At 43.1% G+C, this 16,538-nt stretch overlaps 1 protein-coding gene across 8 annotated transcripts in view; it reads left to right on the top strand.

Annotated features, from left to right (window-relative positions):
* Window positions 1–16,538, top strand: part of TENM2 (teneurin transmembrane protein 2) — a 1,505,907-nt gene that overhangs the window by 1,380,147 nt on the left and 109,222 nt on the right. The gene's annotated exons all lie outside the window — the stretch shown is intronic.

Raw genomic sequence — 16,538 nt, 5'->3', positions numbered from 1 at the left:
AGTTCAACCACAAGGAAAAAACAAATACCCTGTGATCTCCCACCCTCATTCTAATTGTGTCACAAAAGAAGTGGAAAGGCAAATGCTTCCATATCCCTTAGACTCCAGGTTTCCAGCAATTTCGGGCCTGGCTCTTTGAGGTGGCTTACTCTAATCGTGCATGACATCTAGCGCCACACAGCACAAACCATACACTACAAAAACTATATCCTGCCAGACCCCAGGGAAAAGAAGGGTTAACTGATATTCTAGAGACAGAGAGTCCCACAAAATTGCTGTCCAGAGGGATTTAAATTGCTGAGAATCCTGGCCCACAGATTCCAAATTTAGCTGCAGCAGCACCTGGTCAAATTAGCAGTGAAGTTGGTTAGAACTTGGCTCAGAAGGGTCATCTGTCTAAGCTGTAAGCAGAGTGATGGGCTCTGATAAGTGTGAATTGCATTTCTTTATTTTTAAAATTATGCTTGTACTTCAAGAGGGATTGCCAGACAGCCCTGTCTAGTTGTCTAGAAACAATGCCAGGGGGTGGGGGCTCCCAGAGATTATAGAATAACCACCTCACAAGCACAGAGGAAACGTTTGTACCTGATTTTATTCCAACAAGTTAGCAAGCTGTCAATCACCAGCCGAGCTACTGCACTGAAACACGCTCTCTCTAATGACATGAAACTCAAGGCAGTGGCTTCTGCTTTGCTGGCAACAGGCAGTGAGATTGTTTCTCTACCTTAGGTGTATGTGAGCCCAGGAAGCCCAAATGTCACTGTTGATAGCAATTCCCTTGAATAGGGAGAGAGATTGAAGAAGATATTAGAGGTGGTAAGAGAAACAAGCTTTTTCCTATTAATCCAGGGAATGCAAGCAAGTTGAGTTGGGTCCCTTAAGCGTGTTGCTATCTGCTTCTCGCCATACTTTGAATATGAACTAATTTAACTTTTTATTTCCATTTAATGGGACCAAGAAAGATCTGTATGCCTTCACGTACAGACCTGTCCTCTGGGGGTCTGACAGAGTAAATGTTATCATATCATCCAGAAGCCTAGCACAGAAACTAGTCTACCCAGAATTAAGCACCTTGAAACACATAGTACACATCAACACCCACTCCAAACTCCCATTATTACCCGTGTTATGCTTGTAGAATGTAACATCTTCCTTCCTTGCTAACTATTAACACTCGTTGCCAGTGCTTTACTATTGTAGTTATTATACATTCACAAGGTGGGGCTGATGAGGGGAATTACGTAGCACAGGGGTTAAATGCATGAGTTTTGGAATCAAACAGACCTCGTTTCAAATCCAGCCTCCATCAGCTGCGAACCAAAGGTTATAGATCTATCTCTAGTACCTCCATTTTTCCCTTCTGTAAATTGGGAATCCTAAAACCTATGTCCTGCTTTTGGGAGTACTTCACTTATCAGTGAAGCATTTAACACAGTACTTGATATTCCATAAATGTCAGCCGAAAAATCGTTAACACCACACCTTCGTGCCCTCGCCAGAGTTTCCCAAATGCATCTTTGTGGAGTGGGCATTTAGCAGTAGAGGTGGCACACAAGCACACATGGAGCCCAGAACTCCGGAAAAAGAGGCCAGGTGCTAAACGTCCTGTGTTAACCCAGGTGTCTGGACCTACCTCCTGTTCCACTCCTGCAGGAGAAGCTTACTGGGACACCTGGATTCCATGCCTGCAAGAAAAGAGAACAGAGGGAGCAAGAACAAAGCTGGGAGAGATATAGAAATGGCCCAGGGAGGATCTGTCTGCCAGTTGGATGAACACGAGGGTTACAAACATAAAGAAGAAAGCTACATGTGTATCATCCCATGCCATGTCTGAGAGCCACACCTCCTCCGTGTGGTTCCAACTGAGCACTGACAACTATATTCTTTCTTTCTTTCTTTCCTTCCTTCTTTCTTTTTCTTTCTTTCTTTCTTTCTTTCTTTCTTTCTTTCTTTCTTTCTTTCTTTCTTTCTTTCTTTTCTTTCTTCTTTCTTCTTTTTTTCTTCCTTTCTTTCTTTAAACATTTATTGAGCACCAAATGTGTGCTGGGCACAACATAAGCTTCCCCTGGGTGAGAGCCTGGGCTAGCAGGGGTAAGAGAGAAGTGATTGGCACAGGTGACTGTCTGAGAAACTGCAGACCTTGGCTTTCTTTTTGCTCACGTGAGACTTTGCTGTTTTCTAACCCAAGACACCCTTCCTGGTGTTTCTGCCGATCATTTTTTATTTCTTTTTCAACATTGTTTCTTGCTAACAGCTTCCCAGGGAGATCAGTGTAAGGATGGAAGCCTTAAATTTCCAAATGGTAGTTTAAATTCATTTGTAACACAATGTAATTACATTAAAAAAAGCAGTCAGGTATCAAACTGTGTGGATACACACAAATGACTACCTCATAAGTGTTAATATTTTCAACAGCAGAAGAAATTTAGTTAAATCAAATGAAGATGGCAACTCATTAAAATTTGATTTTCCCTCCTATCCTTCTTTATCTTTTAATCCTCCATATATGGCACAACTTGTTCTGTTAAATAACACTCATTAATTAAATCTCATCTTCTCTTAGCTATATCTATATTTTTATTTATTACAAAAACCTTCTGATGCTTATAATCTAATTTAGTTGGATTATTGCTGGACATCTCTAAGTAAGAAAACCTTGAGGTTTAAGGCAGAATTGCTGGCAAGGGAAGAAGTGGGATAAACCAAGTTTTCTTTTTGTCTCTACCTGGCAGGAGGCAGTTGGGTAGGCATTTCCTCTGTTAGAGGAGTTGGCCTAGATTTGGATAATGAGAGCTTCATTGGATAATCAGGATCTTCACTGACTATAGGAAGGAAGGGGAGGAAAAAGTTGTATACTCAAATACCCCTTTGTGGATGAGACAGGAACAATGGACATGAGTGCGCTGGAAAGGGTGTGAGACAGTAGGGAGTGGTGGTAATAAACTGGAGAGTGAATGCCCCTTCTATGGAGGGGCATTCACATGACCCACGTCCCACTGAATGTTGCCATGTAGAAATGCAAACCTAGTTTTGCCAAATTTTCCAATTTTTCAACAGAAGCCAGGTATCAGGATTGTTATGCATACTCAACTAATTTTCAAATGTTGGCAAGCAATTCAGAATTTGTTGAAACGCAACACAAGCCATTCAAATAGGACTGGGGGCCAAATAGATCACCCATCTGTGACCACTGATACTAAGTTCCAGTGTAAGATTAGTATTGAATTAGGAAGCATCATTTGCCTGGATTGCGATTGGGACAGCTTTGGCTTATTTTCTTTGATGCCCCAACTCTCCTGGTGACTGGTTTTTGCTGGTGGGAGTCTCATTGCCAGGGCATAATGGTGATACTTTGCACTTACAAAGTGAATTTTCTCCAAGGAGCTCAAAAGACTTTGTGTTGCCTCAGTCAACCTCACAATAAGCCCGTGAGGCAAGCAGGTAGCTATTGCCCCAAAACATATAGTGAACAGCATTAGAAAGTATTTCACATAGGCAGCTAGGTTGACTCATTGGTTTAAATCCATGGTCTACACAATTGGCAAATTACAGCATTCAAGAAGCACAGGCAGGGTTTCCCATTACTGCCTCCTCTGCTGCCCTTTTTGGCTTATCTTCCTTCCATCTGCTCCAGTTGACATCTAAGCCCCAATCTCAACCATATATACAAGCAAACTGAGCCAGTGACTAATTCCTGTTGTGCGTGTGAGTGTGTACACGTCTGTGTGTGCATGCATGTGTGTGTGCCCATCTGACTTCTCGGCAGGCCTAGCATGGTTCATCTGCACCCATTACAACACGTCTCTGCATTGGTCATTGGTGTGATGCCATGCTCTGAAATTCTATTTTGGCAAATGCCCAAGACCTGGGAACTCCAACTAGGTATCTGCAGGATTCTGGATATTTGGATTTATAAACAGTGCCAAATAATTCATGACCCTTGGGGCTTCTGTCTCCCTTCTCGTCCTTAAGCAAATAGAATCACAACGGTGAAGGAGAAGCTTTTCCCATACAGAGCTGGCATATGCACCCTCTCCGTGGCCACAGTGGATTAACAGGAGTGGCCATGGAAAACTGGGATAAGGGCCAGAGCAGTGCAATGGAAGGCCAGGAATGAAGATCTCTGAGTTGCCTTGGGTAGAACATCCAAGAAAGTCCCATTGACCGGCAGTGATTGGAGCTCTGCCACAGTCATTTACCTCCTCTAGACTGGGTTCAAGGTTTTTGCTACACCATCCCCCTGTCGTCACCCTTCCCCTCTGCTTTATGGGCATATATGCTCTCTGTCCTGCTCTACTCAGGGGAGTTCCTTGGGCTTTGCAGGCATGACCCAAAGAGAAGACTCCAGTACGGCAGTGTAAACCTGTTGATCTTTTTCCCAGGACAGCAGAGCACAAGTATCCCCCCATTTTCTAGATTGCCTTGCTCTTTCTTCCAAATTGTCTGAGATCAGGCTACTGATTCCTGGGAACGGTTCCCAGCATGATGTTCTACTACAATCATTCACATTCTATGCATGCAAGCATGCCATGAACATCCTTCAGAGGCAGATGCAAAACCTGAGAGACACCTGGCCATTCTAAATGCATGTGTGGAAGAGAGAACTAGACTTCATGACACTGGAACTGCAAAGCCTGCCATACCCACCAGCTTCCCATTTGATCCCACACATCAGGACACTCTAGACTCAAATGAACTCCCTTTTCTGGTAATGAGAACTTTTAAGGATTCCACAGAAGAGCACTGGAAATCCTGTCTCAATCTCGTTGGAAGTGCAATTGATTGAGCATCCACAATCAACCTTCTGTTTTAGTTCATCTCAGTAGATCAAAATCAATACTGAAAAAAAAAAAATCAATACTGAATATTTGTTAAAGTATGTATATTAAAGAAGCCATCTCTTTATATCCTCAGGTATTTATTTCTTTATACCTGAGTATACAAAAAGGTAGCTTTTTTGCATCCTTGGGAGAAATCAACTTGTGCTTTCCACTTGACTGTTCAGAATGGAAGTTTCCAAAGGTCGGCCAAGGCTTCTCTTTATCTGCATTCATCATGCCTCTCAAAGTATCACTCAGACAAATCATAATTTGTATTTTTCACATACATACACAAACATACATTCTTGGGAGTTAAAGGGACACCATGGTGGGGACATCTCTGTCATAGTAGCCATGGGGTAACTAACATTCTAGAAGTTCAAAAAAGGGAAGCCACTGGCATTCTCAGTGCTGCCAAACTAGTAAAGCCTGCTGTACAGTGTACGGAATGCCAATGCAGGTGACCCTAATGGCAGGTCTGCCAGCAAATTCAAGCCCACCTGGCTGAACTGACCTTTGGATCTAATTAACTCCTAAAGGCAAACAGTAAAACTCAAGGATGCTCAAGCAAACAGACTCCCCTGGTCAGCAGAGGTCAGCCACTGGAGTTTCCACTCTCAGCCATGCTCAGATTACAGAAGCCAAGGTGAAGTTTAGCTAAATACCTGGCCAGAACAACAAGGCCCTTTAAAGTCGCATCTGACTGATCTCCACCTAGTAGGACAGGTCTACCCTAACATGTAAGTTTCTGCCTCCATCACCAGTGAGATGGGGTTACACTAAGTAATGCAACTTTAAAATATTTTCTGAGCAGTAAAAGCAAACAATTACAATGTTGTAAAATCATGTCTTTCAGGAGATGTTAAAATGTGACTGATACTGATCACAGCGAGGTAAAAAGCCATAAGCCAAGGCTTTGAGGGGAAGGAGATAGAAGTCCTGAAAAGAGCACAAGGCTGATACATAAAGAAAATAGTTGAAGCCAAGCTGGGAGTGGATTCAGAAGCTAGAAATTCACATTGCTGGGAGTTTTCCTTTTAATTTGTTTTTCCTCCCAGGCTGTGGCTTTGCCCCTTTCTGTTAAAACCCTGACAGTGCTTCCCAAGAAAGATGATCTCTGGCAGGGGCCACTCTTCTGGTTTGGCCAAACCTGGCCTTCAACAGCAAAACAAAGTATCCAGAAAGAACCTAAATTATCCTCTGCCTTGGAACAGGAATACATCAGGTGCTGAGTAAGTGCTGGCTGGCTTGAGATTCCCTGGGCGTGACCCTCCCGAATCATTTAAGAAAAAGAGAAAGAGAAGCCACATTATATCTGAGGAGAATAGTTGGGAAGGATATAGTGAGAAGCCATGAGTTAACTTCAAAAATACTGTGTTTCTTAGCTGCCAAAATAGCCCATTTGTTAGAAGTCAAGAGCTAGATTTAAAGAAGGAATAGCAAAGGAATAACCAAATAAATGAAGGGTTTTTTCTTGAGTTTTGGAGCATGAAGACTTGAATAAGGCCTGTAATCTAGTGCATACATCTGAAATGAGGGCAGTATCACCACAAACAGAGTGAAAAGTGGTTCTTTGGGAGAGTGAAAAGCATCTTACCCCTTTTTATGTATAAAACACAAATATATATGCAATAAATAAGCAGATATAGAGTATTTTATGATGAGGAGAGGAATTAGGAGGAAAAGATCTCAAATGGTTCATGGCAAAGGAGATAATGGGGGGGAAGAAATATTCATCTGGTAGAAGAGATGACACATTGGTTTGTTTCCAGAACTCTGATAGAAGTGGCCTTGAGTATCTTTACTGAAGATGAACTCCTGCTTAGGGAACTTTCTGCCAACTCATGTTTCTGTCTTTATGCCCCCCCTGCCTGCTGCTCCAGGTTTGTACCAAATCTGGTTGGACTGAAATAACAGGCCGAAGAATTGGTTTTGCATATGTTTTGAATTTACTGATCCAATGAATTCCCATTTCAGATAATAACAGCTAACAGTTATTGAGTACTGCCCATAAAACTTACCAGCCCCGTGCTAACTTCTTAACACACCCTCTCACATCTAATCCTATATCAGTTTTGTGAGGTGGAAATTGTCCTCATCATCATACAGGTGAGAAAACTGGCTCAGAGAGGTAAAGCAATTGGTGTAAGTCTGAACTGTCAGTGACAAGGGTGAGCAAGGGGGTTGAACTCTAAATATTGGTTTACTTGACAGAGACCAGGTGTTACTGTACACTATTTTGATCACATGCTCTGACCCCAGGTAGTTGTGGCAAGAGGCTTACTTTGGGGGCCAGCAATGAAATCAGGATATATGGGCACCAGGAAGGTACCCTCTATTGGTAAAGTCACCACCTGCAGTAGTGTTTCTTCAGAGATGGAGGAGAGTCCCCCTGTTAGTATATTTTGGGGTTCTCCACTTTACCAGCACCCCCCAAGGCCAAAGAGTGCACTAAGTTATTTCAGATTCCGAAAATGAATCATCACTCTTCAGCATAGGCATAATTGGCCAACTTCCCTAAATTTAAGTTGACTTTCTATCAGAGTTCACATTTCCACCAACTTTTCATTAAATTAATTATTCAAAACAATTCAGAGTTAGCGTTCTCACAGCAACTGTAACTCTGCCATGACTATATTAAGGCGTAAATTGAACAGCATGTTTTGCAATAAAGTTAATTTTATATTCACCAGAGAACTGAGTTATAGTTGCTGTGGGAACCATCATTTCGAATCTCTTGACTTTGGTGCATTTAAATTCTCAACCACAGCCTTGCACGCCATAGCATATTCTACGTGGATGCTTAATTTGCCTCACATCATGGGCTGGCTACCCTGAACTTGGAAGTCCTGTCAGACTCTAGCATACCAGCCTTCTAGTGTCCCCAGCCTTCTTACTTCTCCTGGCACCTCTGACACTTTATAGAGAAATAGCCAACAAACCAAAGTGATTCGCCTTTTATATCTTAAAAATGTCTGTTTGGGGGAGGTGACTTTCCTCAGAAGCACAGTCAGTGAGAGGTACCAAGTCTCAGGCAATGTCAACTAAAGCAAGCGATGCCATTGAATTTGTGAGGAGCCAGGATTCTCATCCAAGGGTATTTTTGGATCTGCATTGTATTATTCAGTACACACAGGGTGACCTCTGAAGGCTCTGAGTCCTTGCATGTGCCATTAATCATGCAGGCATGCACGGCCATACATCAGAACTTATTGGAGCTCCGGAAAAAGCTAAACAACATTTCCCAGAGCCACATAAAACCCAAGCATCTCTAAATCAAGACGCATTGCAGGGCCTCTTTAAAAGGTACGTTCAGTAGAACTGGAATAGAACTCAGGGTAAATCCTGGCGGCATGGAATTGGTGACATGTGCCAGGGCAAAGACAGAAGCTAGTTTGGGAGGGATAGCAGAGGGAGATGAAACTCTGAGGTGGTTAGAGAAGCGAGCATTCCATCTACAAGGATCATCGATTTTTCAGCTTTATTGGAAAAATCAGTCATGCTTTCTGCCTCCTGGGAATTGCTCTGCTGCAATTTGGGAGTGCGTGTACGTGTGTGCATGTGTGTGCGCGCACACGCGTGTGAAAACTCTGCAGGTTAACAGCTGAGTAGCAGCTCCCATTCACCATTCAATTATCCATTTAGCTAAAATATGACTTAACAGAAACATACTGCTGTTTTACATGTTTAAGATATATTTGAAAGGAGGGATTTTTGTTTCTCTATAAATGAGAGGATTTCGAAGAGGAAGCTCTCTCCTTCCTGAGGGCATATTCATTATGCAAAATTGAAGAATAGCACCTAACAATAGCATAGGCCAGATTGTTGGAATTCTGACTCCTATTCTGTATACTTTCAGAAAAACAAAAATCTCCTTATTCCTCATACTGTGCCAAACATAAATGTACCTCCTCATCGAGACTTACCACAAAATTTATATATAAAGACCCCATGACAACCAGTGACTTCCCCCAAAGTCCTTGATCAGCTAAAAACTATGTGAAGAAAAGGCCTAGAACGATACATTTAGATACAGTTTCAAAGAACAGGATAAGTTCATGAGTCGGGGTTACACGGTCACAAGGATGCAAAGGAGTGAATGATAGAAAGTTCTAGATTAATGAACAAGGGCAGGGCTGCTGGGAGATGCCATTTCAGCTAGAGGAAATAAAAGAGGGTGAAGAAGCAAAGGAGAGATTGAAATGTTTTTATTATCTCTGTACAGGCGAAAAGTAACATAAAACAAGATATAATATAGCTAGTATATGAGGTCATTTGATACGCAGTGTTTTTAAGAACAAGTCTTCAGAGGATTTGGAGGAATTTGTTGGTAAGGAAGTCTTGACAGATTAATAAATATAAATAAATTTATATGTTTGTTTATGCACAAAGGTAGATAATGGATGGGTGGATGGATAGATGATGGATAGATGGATAGATAGATCCATAGAACTTTTTAGGTGTGTTTGAGTGCCACAATTGATGGGTCAAGCTGACCTATACGATAGGGATAAACAGAATGCAAAGGGATTAAAAGTCCAGGAGCAATAACCTAGGAGGGCATTTGGGGCTGGCCCAAGGAAGCTCTACTGCCAAGAAGAACTAGATGAAGCTGGCAGACTCAATGCAGCCTCTTGGTCTGAAGTCATTACATCAGGAAGGTCAGAGAGGTCATTTGCTGGAGCTGTTTCATGTTCCATTGTCAGCCCTAAACCTGGAGAGAGAGCCTGGGTGACCCGGGGGTTCTCTGCTCTCCTCCATCCATGCTACCCTTTCCCTTCACTTCTACATGTTGCCTTTAATATGGAAAAGCAACTTGGAGGGAAGGACAGAATCACCACACAATCCAGCCTCTTCAGCCCTGGTTATTTGCTGATTCCCAAATGAAGTTTGTGTCAACCGGAGTGCTACTTATGGACAATGTATTTTATCCTCTGCTCTCTCTGTCCCACAAGTCTTTCCTTTTGAGGGATGTGTAGGGAATCCTAAACACATATAGAATTAGCCCTGCCATGTTGAGTCACAGTAGCAGGGCACCTGCATACCCAACTCAAGCCACCGCCATGGCTTACGAAGATTATCCACATGACCTCCTCCTGGACATCCTCCCAGATCCTGTCTGTTCTCTGTCCGTTCTCCCAGCACAAAGGACTGCTTTAGAAATTGAAGTCCAATCAAGCCACTCCTCTGTCCCAAACCCCTGAATGGCCCCCCTTTCCCCACCCCAGGCAGACCAGCCCTTTCTGTTAACATACTTTTCTGGGCCTGGTTTACAGTTTCACCTCACTTGCCTCTTATATTTTAGGGAGACTTCATTAGATAACATGTCACATCCATTATGTGCTGATTTTACTCATGGAACTCTCACAAAATTACCTCACTTTTCTCATTTCCATTTCAGTCTTTGGAGGACATCTTCCTGGGGTCTTTGGTATACTGACAATACTGATCCTGGCTTCAACTATGGTATACAGTCCCTCCTCATTGCTGAGTGCAAATCAAAGAATTCCCTAAACCACGTAGACCCTTCTGCTACCATTTGATGTTATTTTAAACATCAACAATAATAGCTGTCAGTTCTGAAACATTTACTATGTGCGTTTACTTACAATGTACACATCTTGCTCCTTACTAGATGCATTTACATGTTTATACATCATGCTAAGCGTGTAATATGTATTTTCTCCTTTAAACCCCAATGGCCCTCTGGAATAGGTACTTTTATTGCCCTGGTTTTACAGACAAAGAAAGTAAGGAATAAAGACTTATAATTTTGGCCCAAGATCATGCAACCAAGGGGTGGAGCCAAGATTTGAACCCAGGCAGCCTAGATTCAGAGCCCACTGCTTTCACATTCCAAGTTCTGCCCTTTAGCTACTGAGCTGACCTGGTGCTTTGGACTGAGGTGCCATGGACCAGTATGTGTTGGAGGGCCCAACATGTTCAAACAGGTGACTCAGCTTAAAAGTCTGTGCCTTCCCCCTTGCCCTTAAAGGCCTTGACCTCCATCCCCACCTTATACCTCTATGATCACCAATGAAAAGAGCCCAGTGCACACTCCCTATCCTCGATGGTGACGAATTATTCCAGGTTACCTGGGACTGAAAAGTTTCCTGGGACTCAGGACTTTCAGTGCAAAACCTAAGACAGTTTTGGGCAAACAAGGACAGTGGTTCACTCTAGCTGAGAGCAGAGGTTACAGAGCCTGTCTGCCTGGTGTCCAATCCTGCCTCCACCACTAACCAACTCTTCAACTTTGGCCAAGTTACTTAACTTCTCTGTGCCTCTATCTCTTCACCTGAACAATAATAGTACCTACACTGTAAGGTGATTGTGACAAGGAAATGAACTACTAATGCATGAAAGGCATGTAAAAGAGTGCCAGGCACACAGAAATGTCTACATGACATTATCATGTAATTACCATTATCATTGTATTAAAAGCATCTTAAAATCCAGAATTCAAAACCCATAGTCCTGGGGTAGGTTCTTGGCCTAGCGCTTTTAACATCTATTAGCAACAAACATTTAGTGATTTCCTTACATTTCCTAAAGTTGTGCTGCCAACAGCAACAACAAAATACATGGCGATTTATCATTGGCCTGATTTTACACTAGTTAAAAGAGAGCCGTCAGCCCTGCAGTAAGTAACAAGTCCGTGCCCACAGGCCTCCTAGATGTTATTTGGATTTTTATGACCCTCCTGTGGCTATAAGGATGCTCAGTGGGTGTAGAAATTGGATGGTTAAAAATAACAAATAAGAAATCAAAGTCGCGCTTTGTCCCTATTTCCATACCGGCTAGGTACCACATTCATTATTTGCTGGACAGCTGTGGGAATAAGCAACACAAGGTACAACAACTTGATTATCCTCCAAGAACCAAATTAAACCATTGGACTTTCTTATTATTGTCATCCTTGCCTTTGTGTGACTCTTGTCACCCTCTTAATCTACCGATGCACTCTCATCTACCTCGCTGGGTGCTCTAGTCTGTCTCTTTCAGCCGGGAGGTATCAGCTTCTTCCAAGCTGAAAGGCACGGACCTACTCCAAGCACTCATCGACAGCCGCTGTCATCAGCGTGGCTTTGGAGTCTGTGCTGCAACCAGCTGTTTCTTTTGCTTGGGGGAAGTGCCATCCATCCAGGGGCTTGGGGTACGGACTGCGGGAAGCTCTTACTTTTACCTGGCTGCTGAATCAAGGGCACAGTGAAGCAGCAGAAACACCACACACACGGTTTATTTATGCATTCAGTCAACAAATATCTTTAATGCTAGGCACGGGGGTGGGCACTGGGAAAACAGCCATACGCAACAGAGTCGGAGTCTTTGCCCTCAGGAGACTCAGAGGCTCCCAGGATGATGGGCGTTAAACCGCTGGTTCTCAATCTCAGCCACACACACAGGAATCATTTGGAGGAGCTCAAAAAATAAAAATACTGATGCCTGAGTCTCATCCTCAGAGATTTTGATTTAATTGGGACACAGCCTAGTATCAGGATTTCTTAGACTGTAGGCCAGTTCTATTCTAATGTGCAGCCAGGTTGAGACCCACTGCTTGAAACAAAGGATGAATTAGAATGGAGGCAGGGAAGTGCTATAGGAGAAGGAGTGGGTGGTACCATGATATCACTACTGGGTAGCAACCCTCGGTTGGAAGTCAAAAAGCCTTCGAAATAAATGCTGGCTAATCCCAGTATGAATGGCTTTAGCCAGAGTGCAGAGAGTGCTGTGTAGGGACAGGGATCTGTAAAAGTCCACAAGGAGGGATCGAGGCTACATTCTAGAACCTAGCAAGGCAGTGTGGCCAAAGCTCAGCGAGCAGAGCCTGAGTGTCATGAGTTGAGAGGGAGAAATTGACAGGGCCAGATAGTGCAGATAATGCATTCAGGGCCCTTTTAGGGGTTCAAGACTTAATCCTAAAGCAGTGGTTCTCACACAGAGCAGACATCTGAATCCCCCCAGAAGGCCAATTAAAATGCAGATTTCCAGGCCCCACTCAGAAGTTCTGATTCAGTTGGTCTGAGATGGAGCCCAAGGATGTGCATTTCTAACAAGTTCCCAGGTGACGTTGATGCTGCTGGTCCCAGGACCAAGCTTTGAGAAGCACTGTTCCTATCTAAATCAAGGGAGAGACTCACAGGTGGATTTTCAGCAGATTTCAACATGGTACCCGTTGGTGTTTGCCTTAGCACCATGGTGATATTTTCCTAGCACTAATCCACTACATCGTCCTGTGGTAAGTGAAGTGGAATAGAGAAGGGGGATGTTCCAGAGGAAGAAAGCAGGCTCCCCCAAGGGAAGCACAGGCTTATGTGAGACCCTGGTTCTCCTGAGTGATAACGATTCAGTCTTGAATTCACTAAGTAACTGACATGAGCTTCCCCCTCCCAAGAAGAGCTATTTCCAGTTACTATCACCTAAACTCCGTTTCCTTCCCCCCATGATCTTCTACTATTTGGGGGAAAAATGCATTAAGAATTTTAAATAAGAATTTAAAGCATCAAAACAGTGAAAAACAAGATGTACCTTTTTTTTTTTTTTTTTAAGTTCACCATTTTCTCTGAGGCCAAGCTAAGCCTACTGCCTTCCTTTTCCTGGGCAGACAGAAACGATGCTGATCAGTGAGAATCCAGGTGCATCCAGGAAACGTGCAGCATAGACAGCCGGATCCAAATTTATATCACCTCATGGAGGCTCTGCTGCTTCTGTTGCTGCTGGGGTGGAGGGGTATGAGTTCTGCTCTATGAGCAAAAGACAAGCAGCGGACCTTGGAAAGGATCACTGGCCTTGCCAGCAGTCCCTACCCAGCATCCCCCATAAGCTCTCCGATGCAAACACTCTAAGACATACAGAGGCTGTTGAAACTGAGAAAAACATCCGCCTCCGGATTTTCCATGTCTTCTCTAACAAAGCAGGGGAGGCCACTCAAACTTCATGGCTGAGTTTCTTTTTTTTTTTTTTTTTTTAAATATATGTTTTTTTTTTTTTTTTTTTTTTTTATTTTTTTATGATAGTCACAGAGAGAGAGAGGCAGAGACACAGGCAGAGGGAGAAGCAGGCTCCGTGCACCAGGAGCCCGATATGGGATTCGATCCCGGGTCTCCAGGATCGCGCCCTGGGCCAAAGGCAGGCGCTAAACCGCTGCGCCACCCAGGGATCCCCATGGCTGAGTTTCTATGCTAGTTTGTACCTTGAAACATAGTCTCTCCACATCTCCCTCCTCCTCACACAGGTGAGCAAGAGGGACCAGCCCTTCTGTTTTCTGGGGACCAGAATGCTTCTTTGGCAGCCAGTCTTCTAAAATTAGTTGGAGCCTTTCCCCAGAGTGTCTTGAAGCACCAAATTAATTTTCTGAGTGTCTGCCACTGCTGTTTAGTATAAATGGCTACTGAACCTCTGGTGATTCCTGGTCCCCAACACTTCAGTTGTTTTCAATTCTAAAGAGTTCTGAATGCAATGGAAGACTCTATTCCATATTTCCAGTGTGTACCTGCTTCTCCATCCCAACATTGGATGGCTCTCGCTCAGAAAACAGTGACATTTAAAAGACTTGGGGGGAGAGGGGTTTGCTAATTAAGTTAACATGCAAAAGTACAATTCTGCCCAAGAGAAAAAGCCACCATTTATTCTACCTTCAACTCTCCTGCCCCTCAGAATTTCCCTAGCTTCTGTGGGTTTCTCCTCTTGGCATTGCTAGGCTCTTGGTCATAGAGAGAGTAAGGATTTCCTAGGATGTGATACAGTAGTACACTGAGGATACTGGAGGGTTTTTTTTAACTTGAAAGAGGATAGGCTTGTGTTTTTTTTCCTGATCTGGAGGTGAAACAAAGAAAAATAGCCAGCCCTTAAAACTGCCCCAGGGAAAGGCCTACCACTAATTGTAATGTTGGTGATAGCAACTGTATCAACACAACCTATAAAGAGCTACTACCTACTGAACATTTACAACATGCTAAGTTCTGTGCTAAAATCTTATCATTTCGTTTAACACCTGTGGCATCTGTATAAACTATCAGCATCTCTGTTAAGTTATTTACTCAACAAATATTTACTGAGTGTCTGTTATATGATGACTCTTTTTCTAGACACTGAACATATCTCAATGAACAAAGGAGACAAAAATCCCAGACTTCATGCAGACTATATTCTATTGGAAAGGACAATAAATAAGGTTAATTTGTAGGATATTATAGTTTTACAGACATGGGGAATAGGTGAAGCTACCAGCTCGAGGTCCCGCAGACAACACGAGACAAATCTAGGTTTTATTTTTGGTTTTTTTTTTTTAAGATTTTATTTATTTATTCGTGAGAGACACAGACACAGAGAGAGGCAGAGACACAGGCAGAGGGAGAAGCAGGCTCCATGCAAGGAGCCTGACGCAGGACTCAATCCTGGGTCTCCAGGATCAGGCCCTGGGCTGAAGGTGGCGCTAAACCGCTAAGCCACCCGGGCTGCCCCAAATCTAGGTTTTAATCCCAGAATTCTCTGACCCTAAGCCAAGCTAAGGTTTTCCCCTTGATTCAGAAGACTTTCCACAAGGGCTCATTCCAGGATGCAAGAGCTCTCCTCGTGGTGGTCTCATAAGCCAAGCAGGGATGTCTCCCTTCTCCAGCTTTCCTTGTCACCTGTCTGCATTCACATGCAGCCAGTTTTGTGTTTTCTTTTCTTTTTTTTTAATTAATTTATTTTTTATTGGAGTTCATTTTGCCAACATATAGCATAACACCCAGTGCTCATCCCATCAAGTGCCCCCCTTTTCACTTGCATTTCTGTCTCGGTGGAATGCTGTTCTCTTTGCTTTTGCCAAGTGTGCTTGATGTCAAATGCTAAGATCCTACTCCTCCTGTGCACCCCTCATGTACTACATAGCCCTTCCACCCCTCATACACTGTCAGCCACTTATTTCTACCTCTAAATTGCTGCACATGGCAGAATGTTCCTTGATGCTTTTTTAGAAAAGCCTTTTATGGTAATTATAGCTTTCTTCAAGTGCATTTATGCTCCCCTTTTTACTGTGCTTTAGACATTATTTTCCTCATGCCTAATTTTTGTTAAGGCAAAAAGCCTGCCTACCTGGTAACTGTGTCATTGGAGGGCTTGTTGTTGTTGTTGTCATTTGGTTTGGGGCTTTTTTTTTTCTTTACTCTTTGGAATTTTATGTGTAGTAAGTCTTGGAAATGATTGCATTTCTACTCTGCCGAAGATGTTGGAGATTCTGAGTTCAGTCATGATTCACTCATTCATTTCCCTGTTTATTGAATATTAGCAATCCAAGAGTAAACAAGATTGACGTGGCACTTGCCCTGACAGATTTATTTCATAACAGGAGTGCACAGGGCAGCTGTTCAGTTGTGCACTGCACAATTCTAGGGGCACCATTCAAATTATAGTTGATTATGTACACATTTATTACAATAACTTTCCAGCAGGTGACAGTAAAAATGTCTTAAGGAGGTGGCTGCTACCAGGACTTAAAAGAAAATTGAAAAAAAAAAGTATCAAGGAGATGCTAGACAGTTGTGATACAGTGTGGTAGAGAGGGTAGGCTAGGATAGGGTGGGGTAGGATAGGGTAAGGGTAGGACAGGGTAGAGCAGGATGGGATAGGGTAGGGTAGGGTAAATAGGGCTGGGTAGGGTAAGCTAATGTAGGGTAGGGTAAGCTAGGCTAGGATAGGGTAGGATGGGATAGAATGAAGGCACCATGACAGGTA

The sequence above is a fragment of the Canis lupus genome, chromosome 4, assembly GCF_048164855.1.
Source record: "Canis lupus baileyi chromosome 4, mCanLup2.hap1, whole genome shotgun sequence".
NCBI lineage: Eukaryota > Metazoa > Chordata > Mammalia > Carnivora > Canidae > Canis > Canis lupus.
Note: the sequence above shows the minus strand (reverse complement) of the source record. Positions and strands in the feature narration are given on the sequence as shown.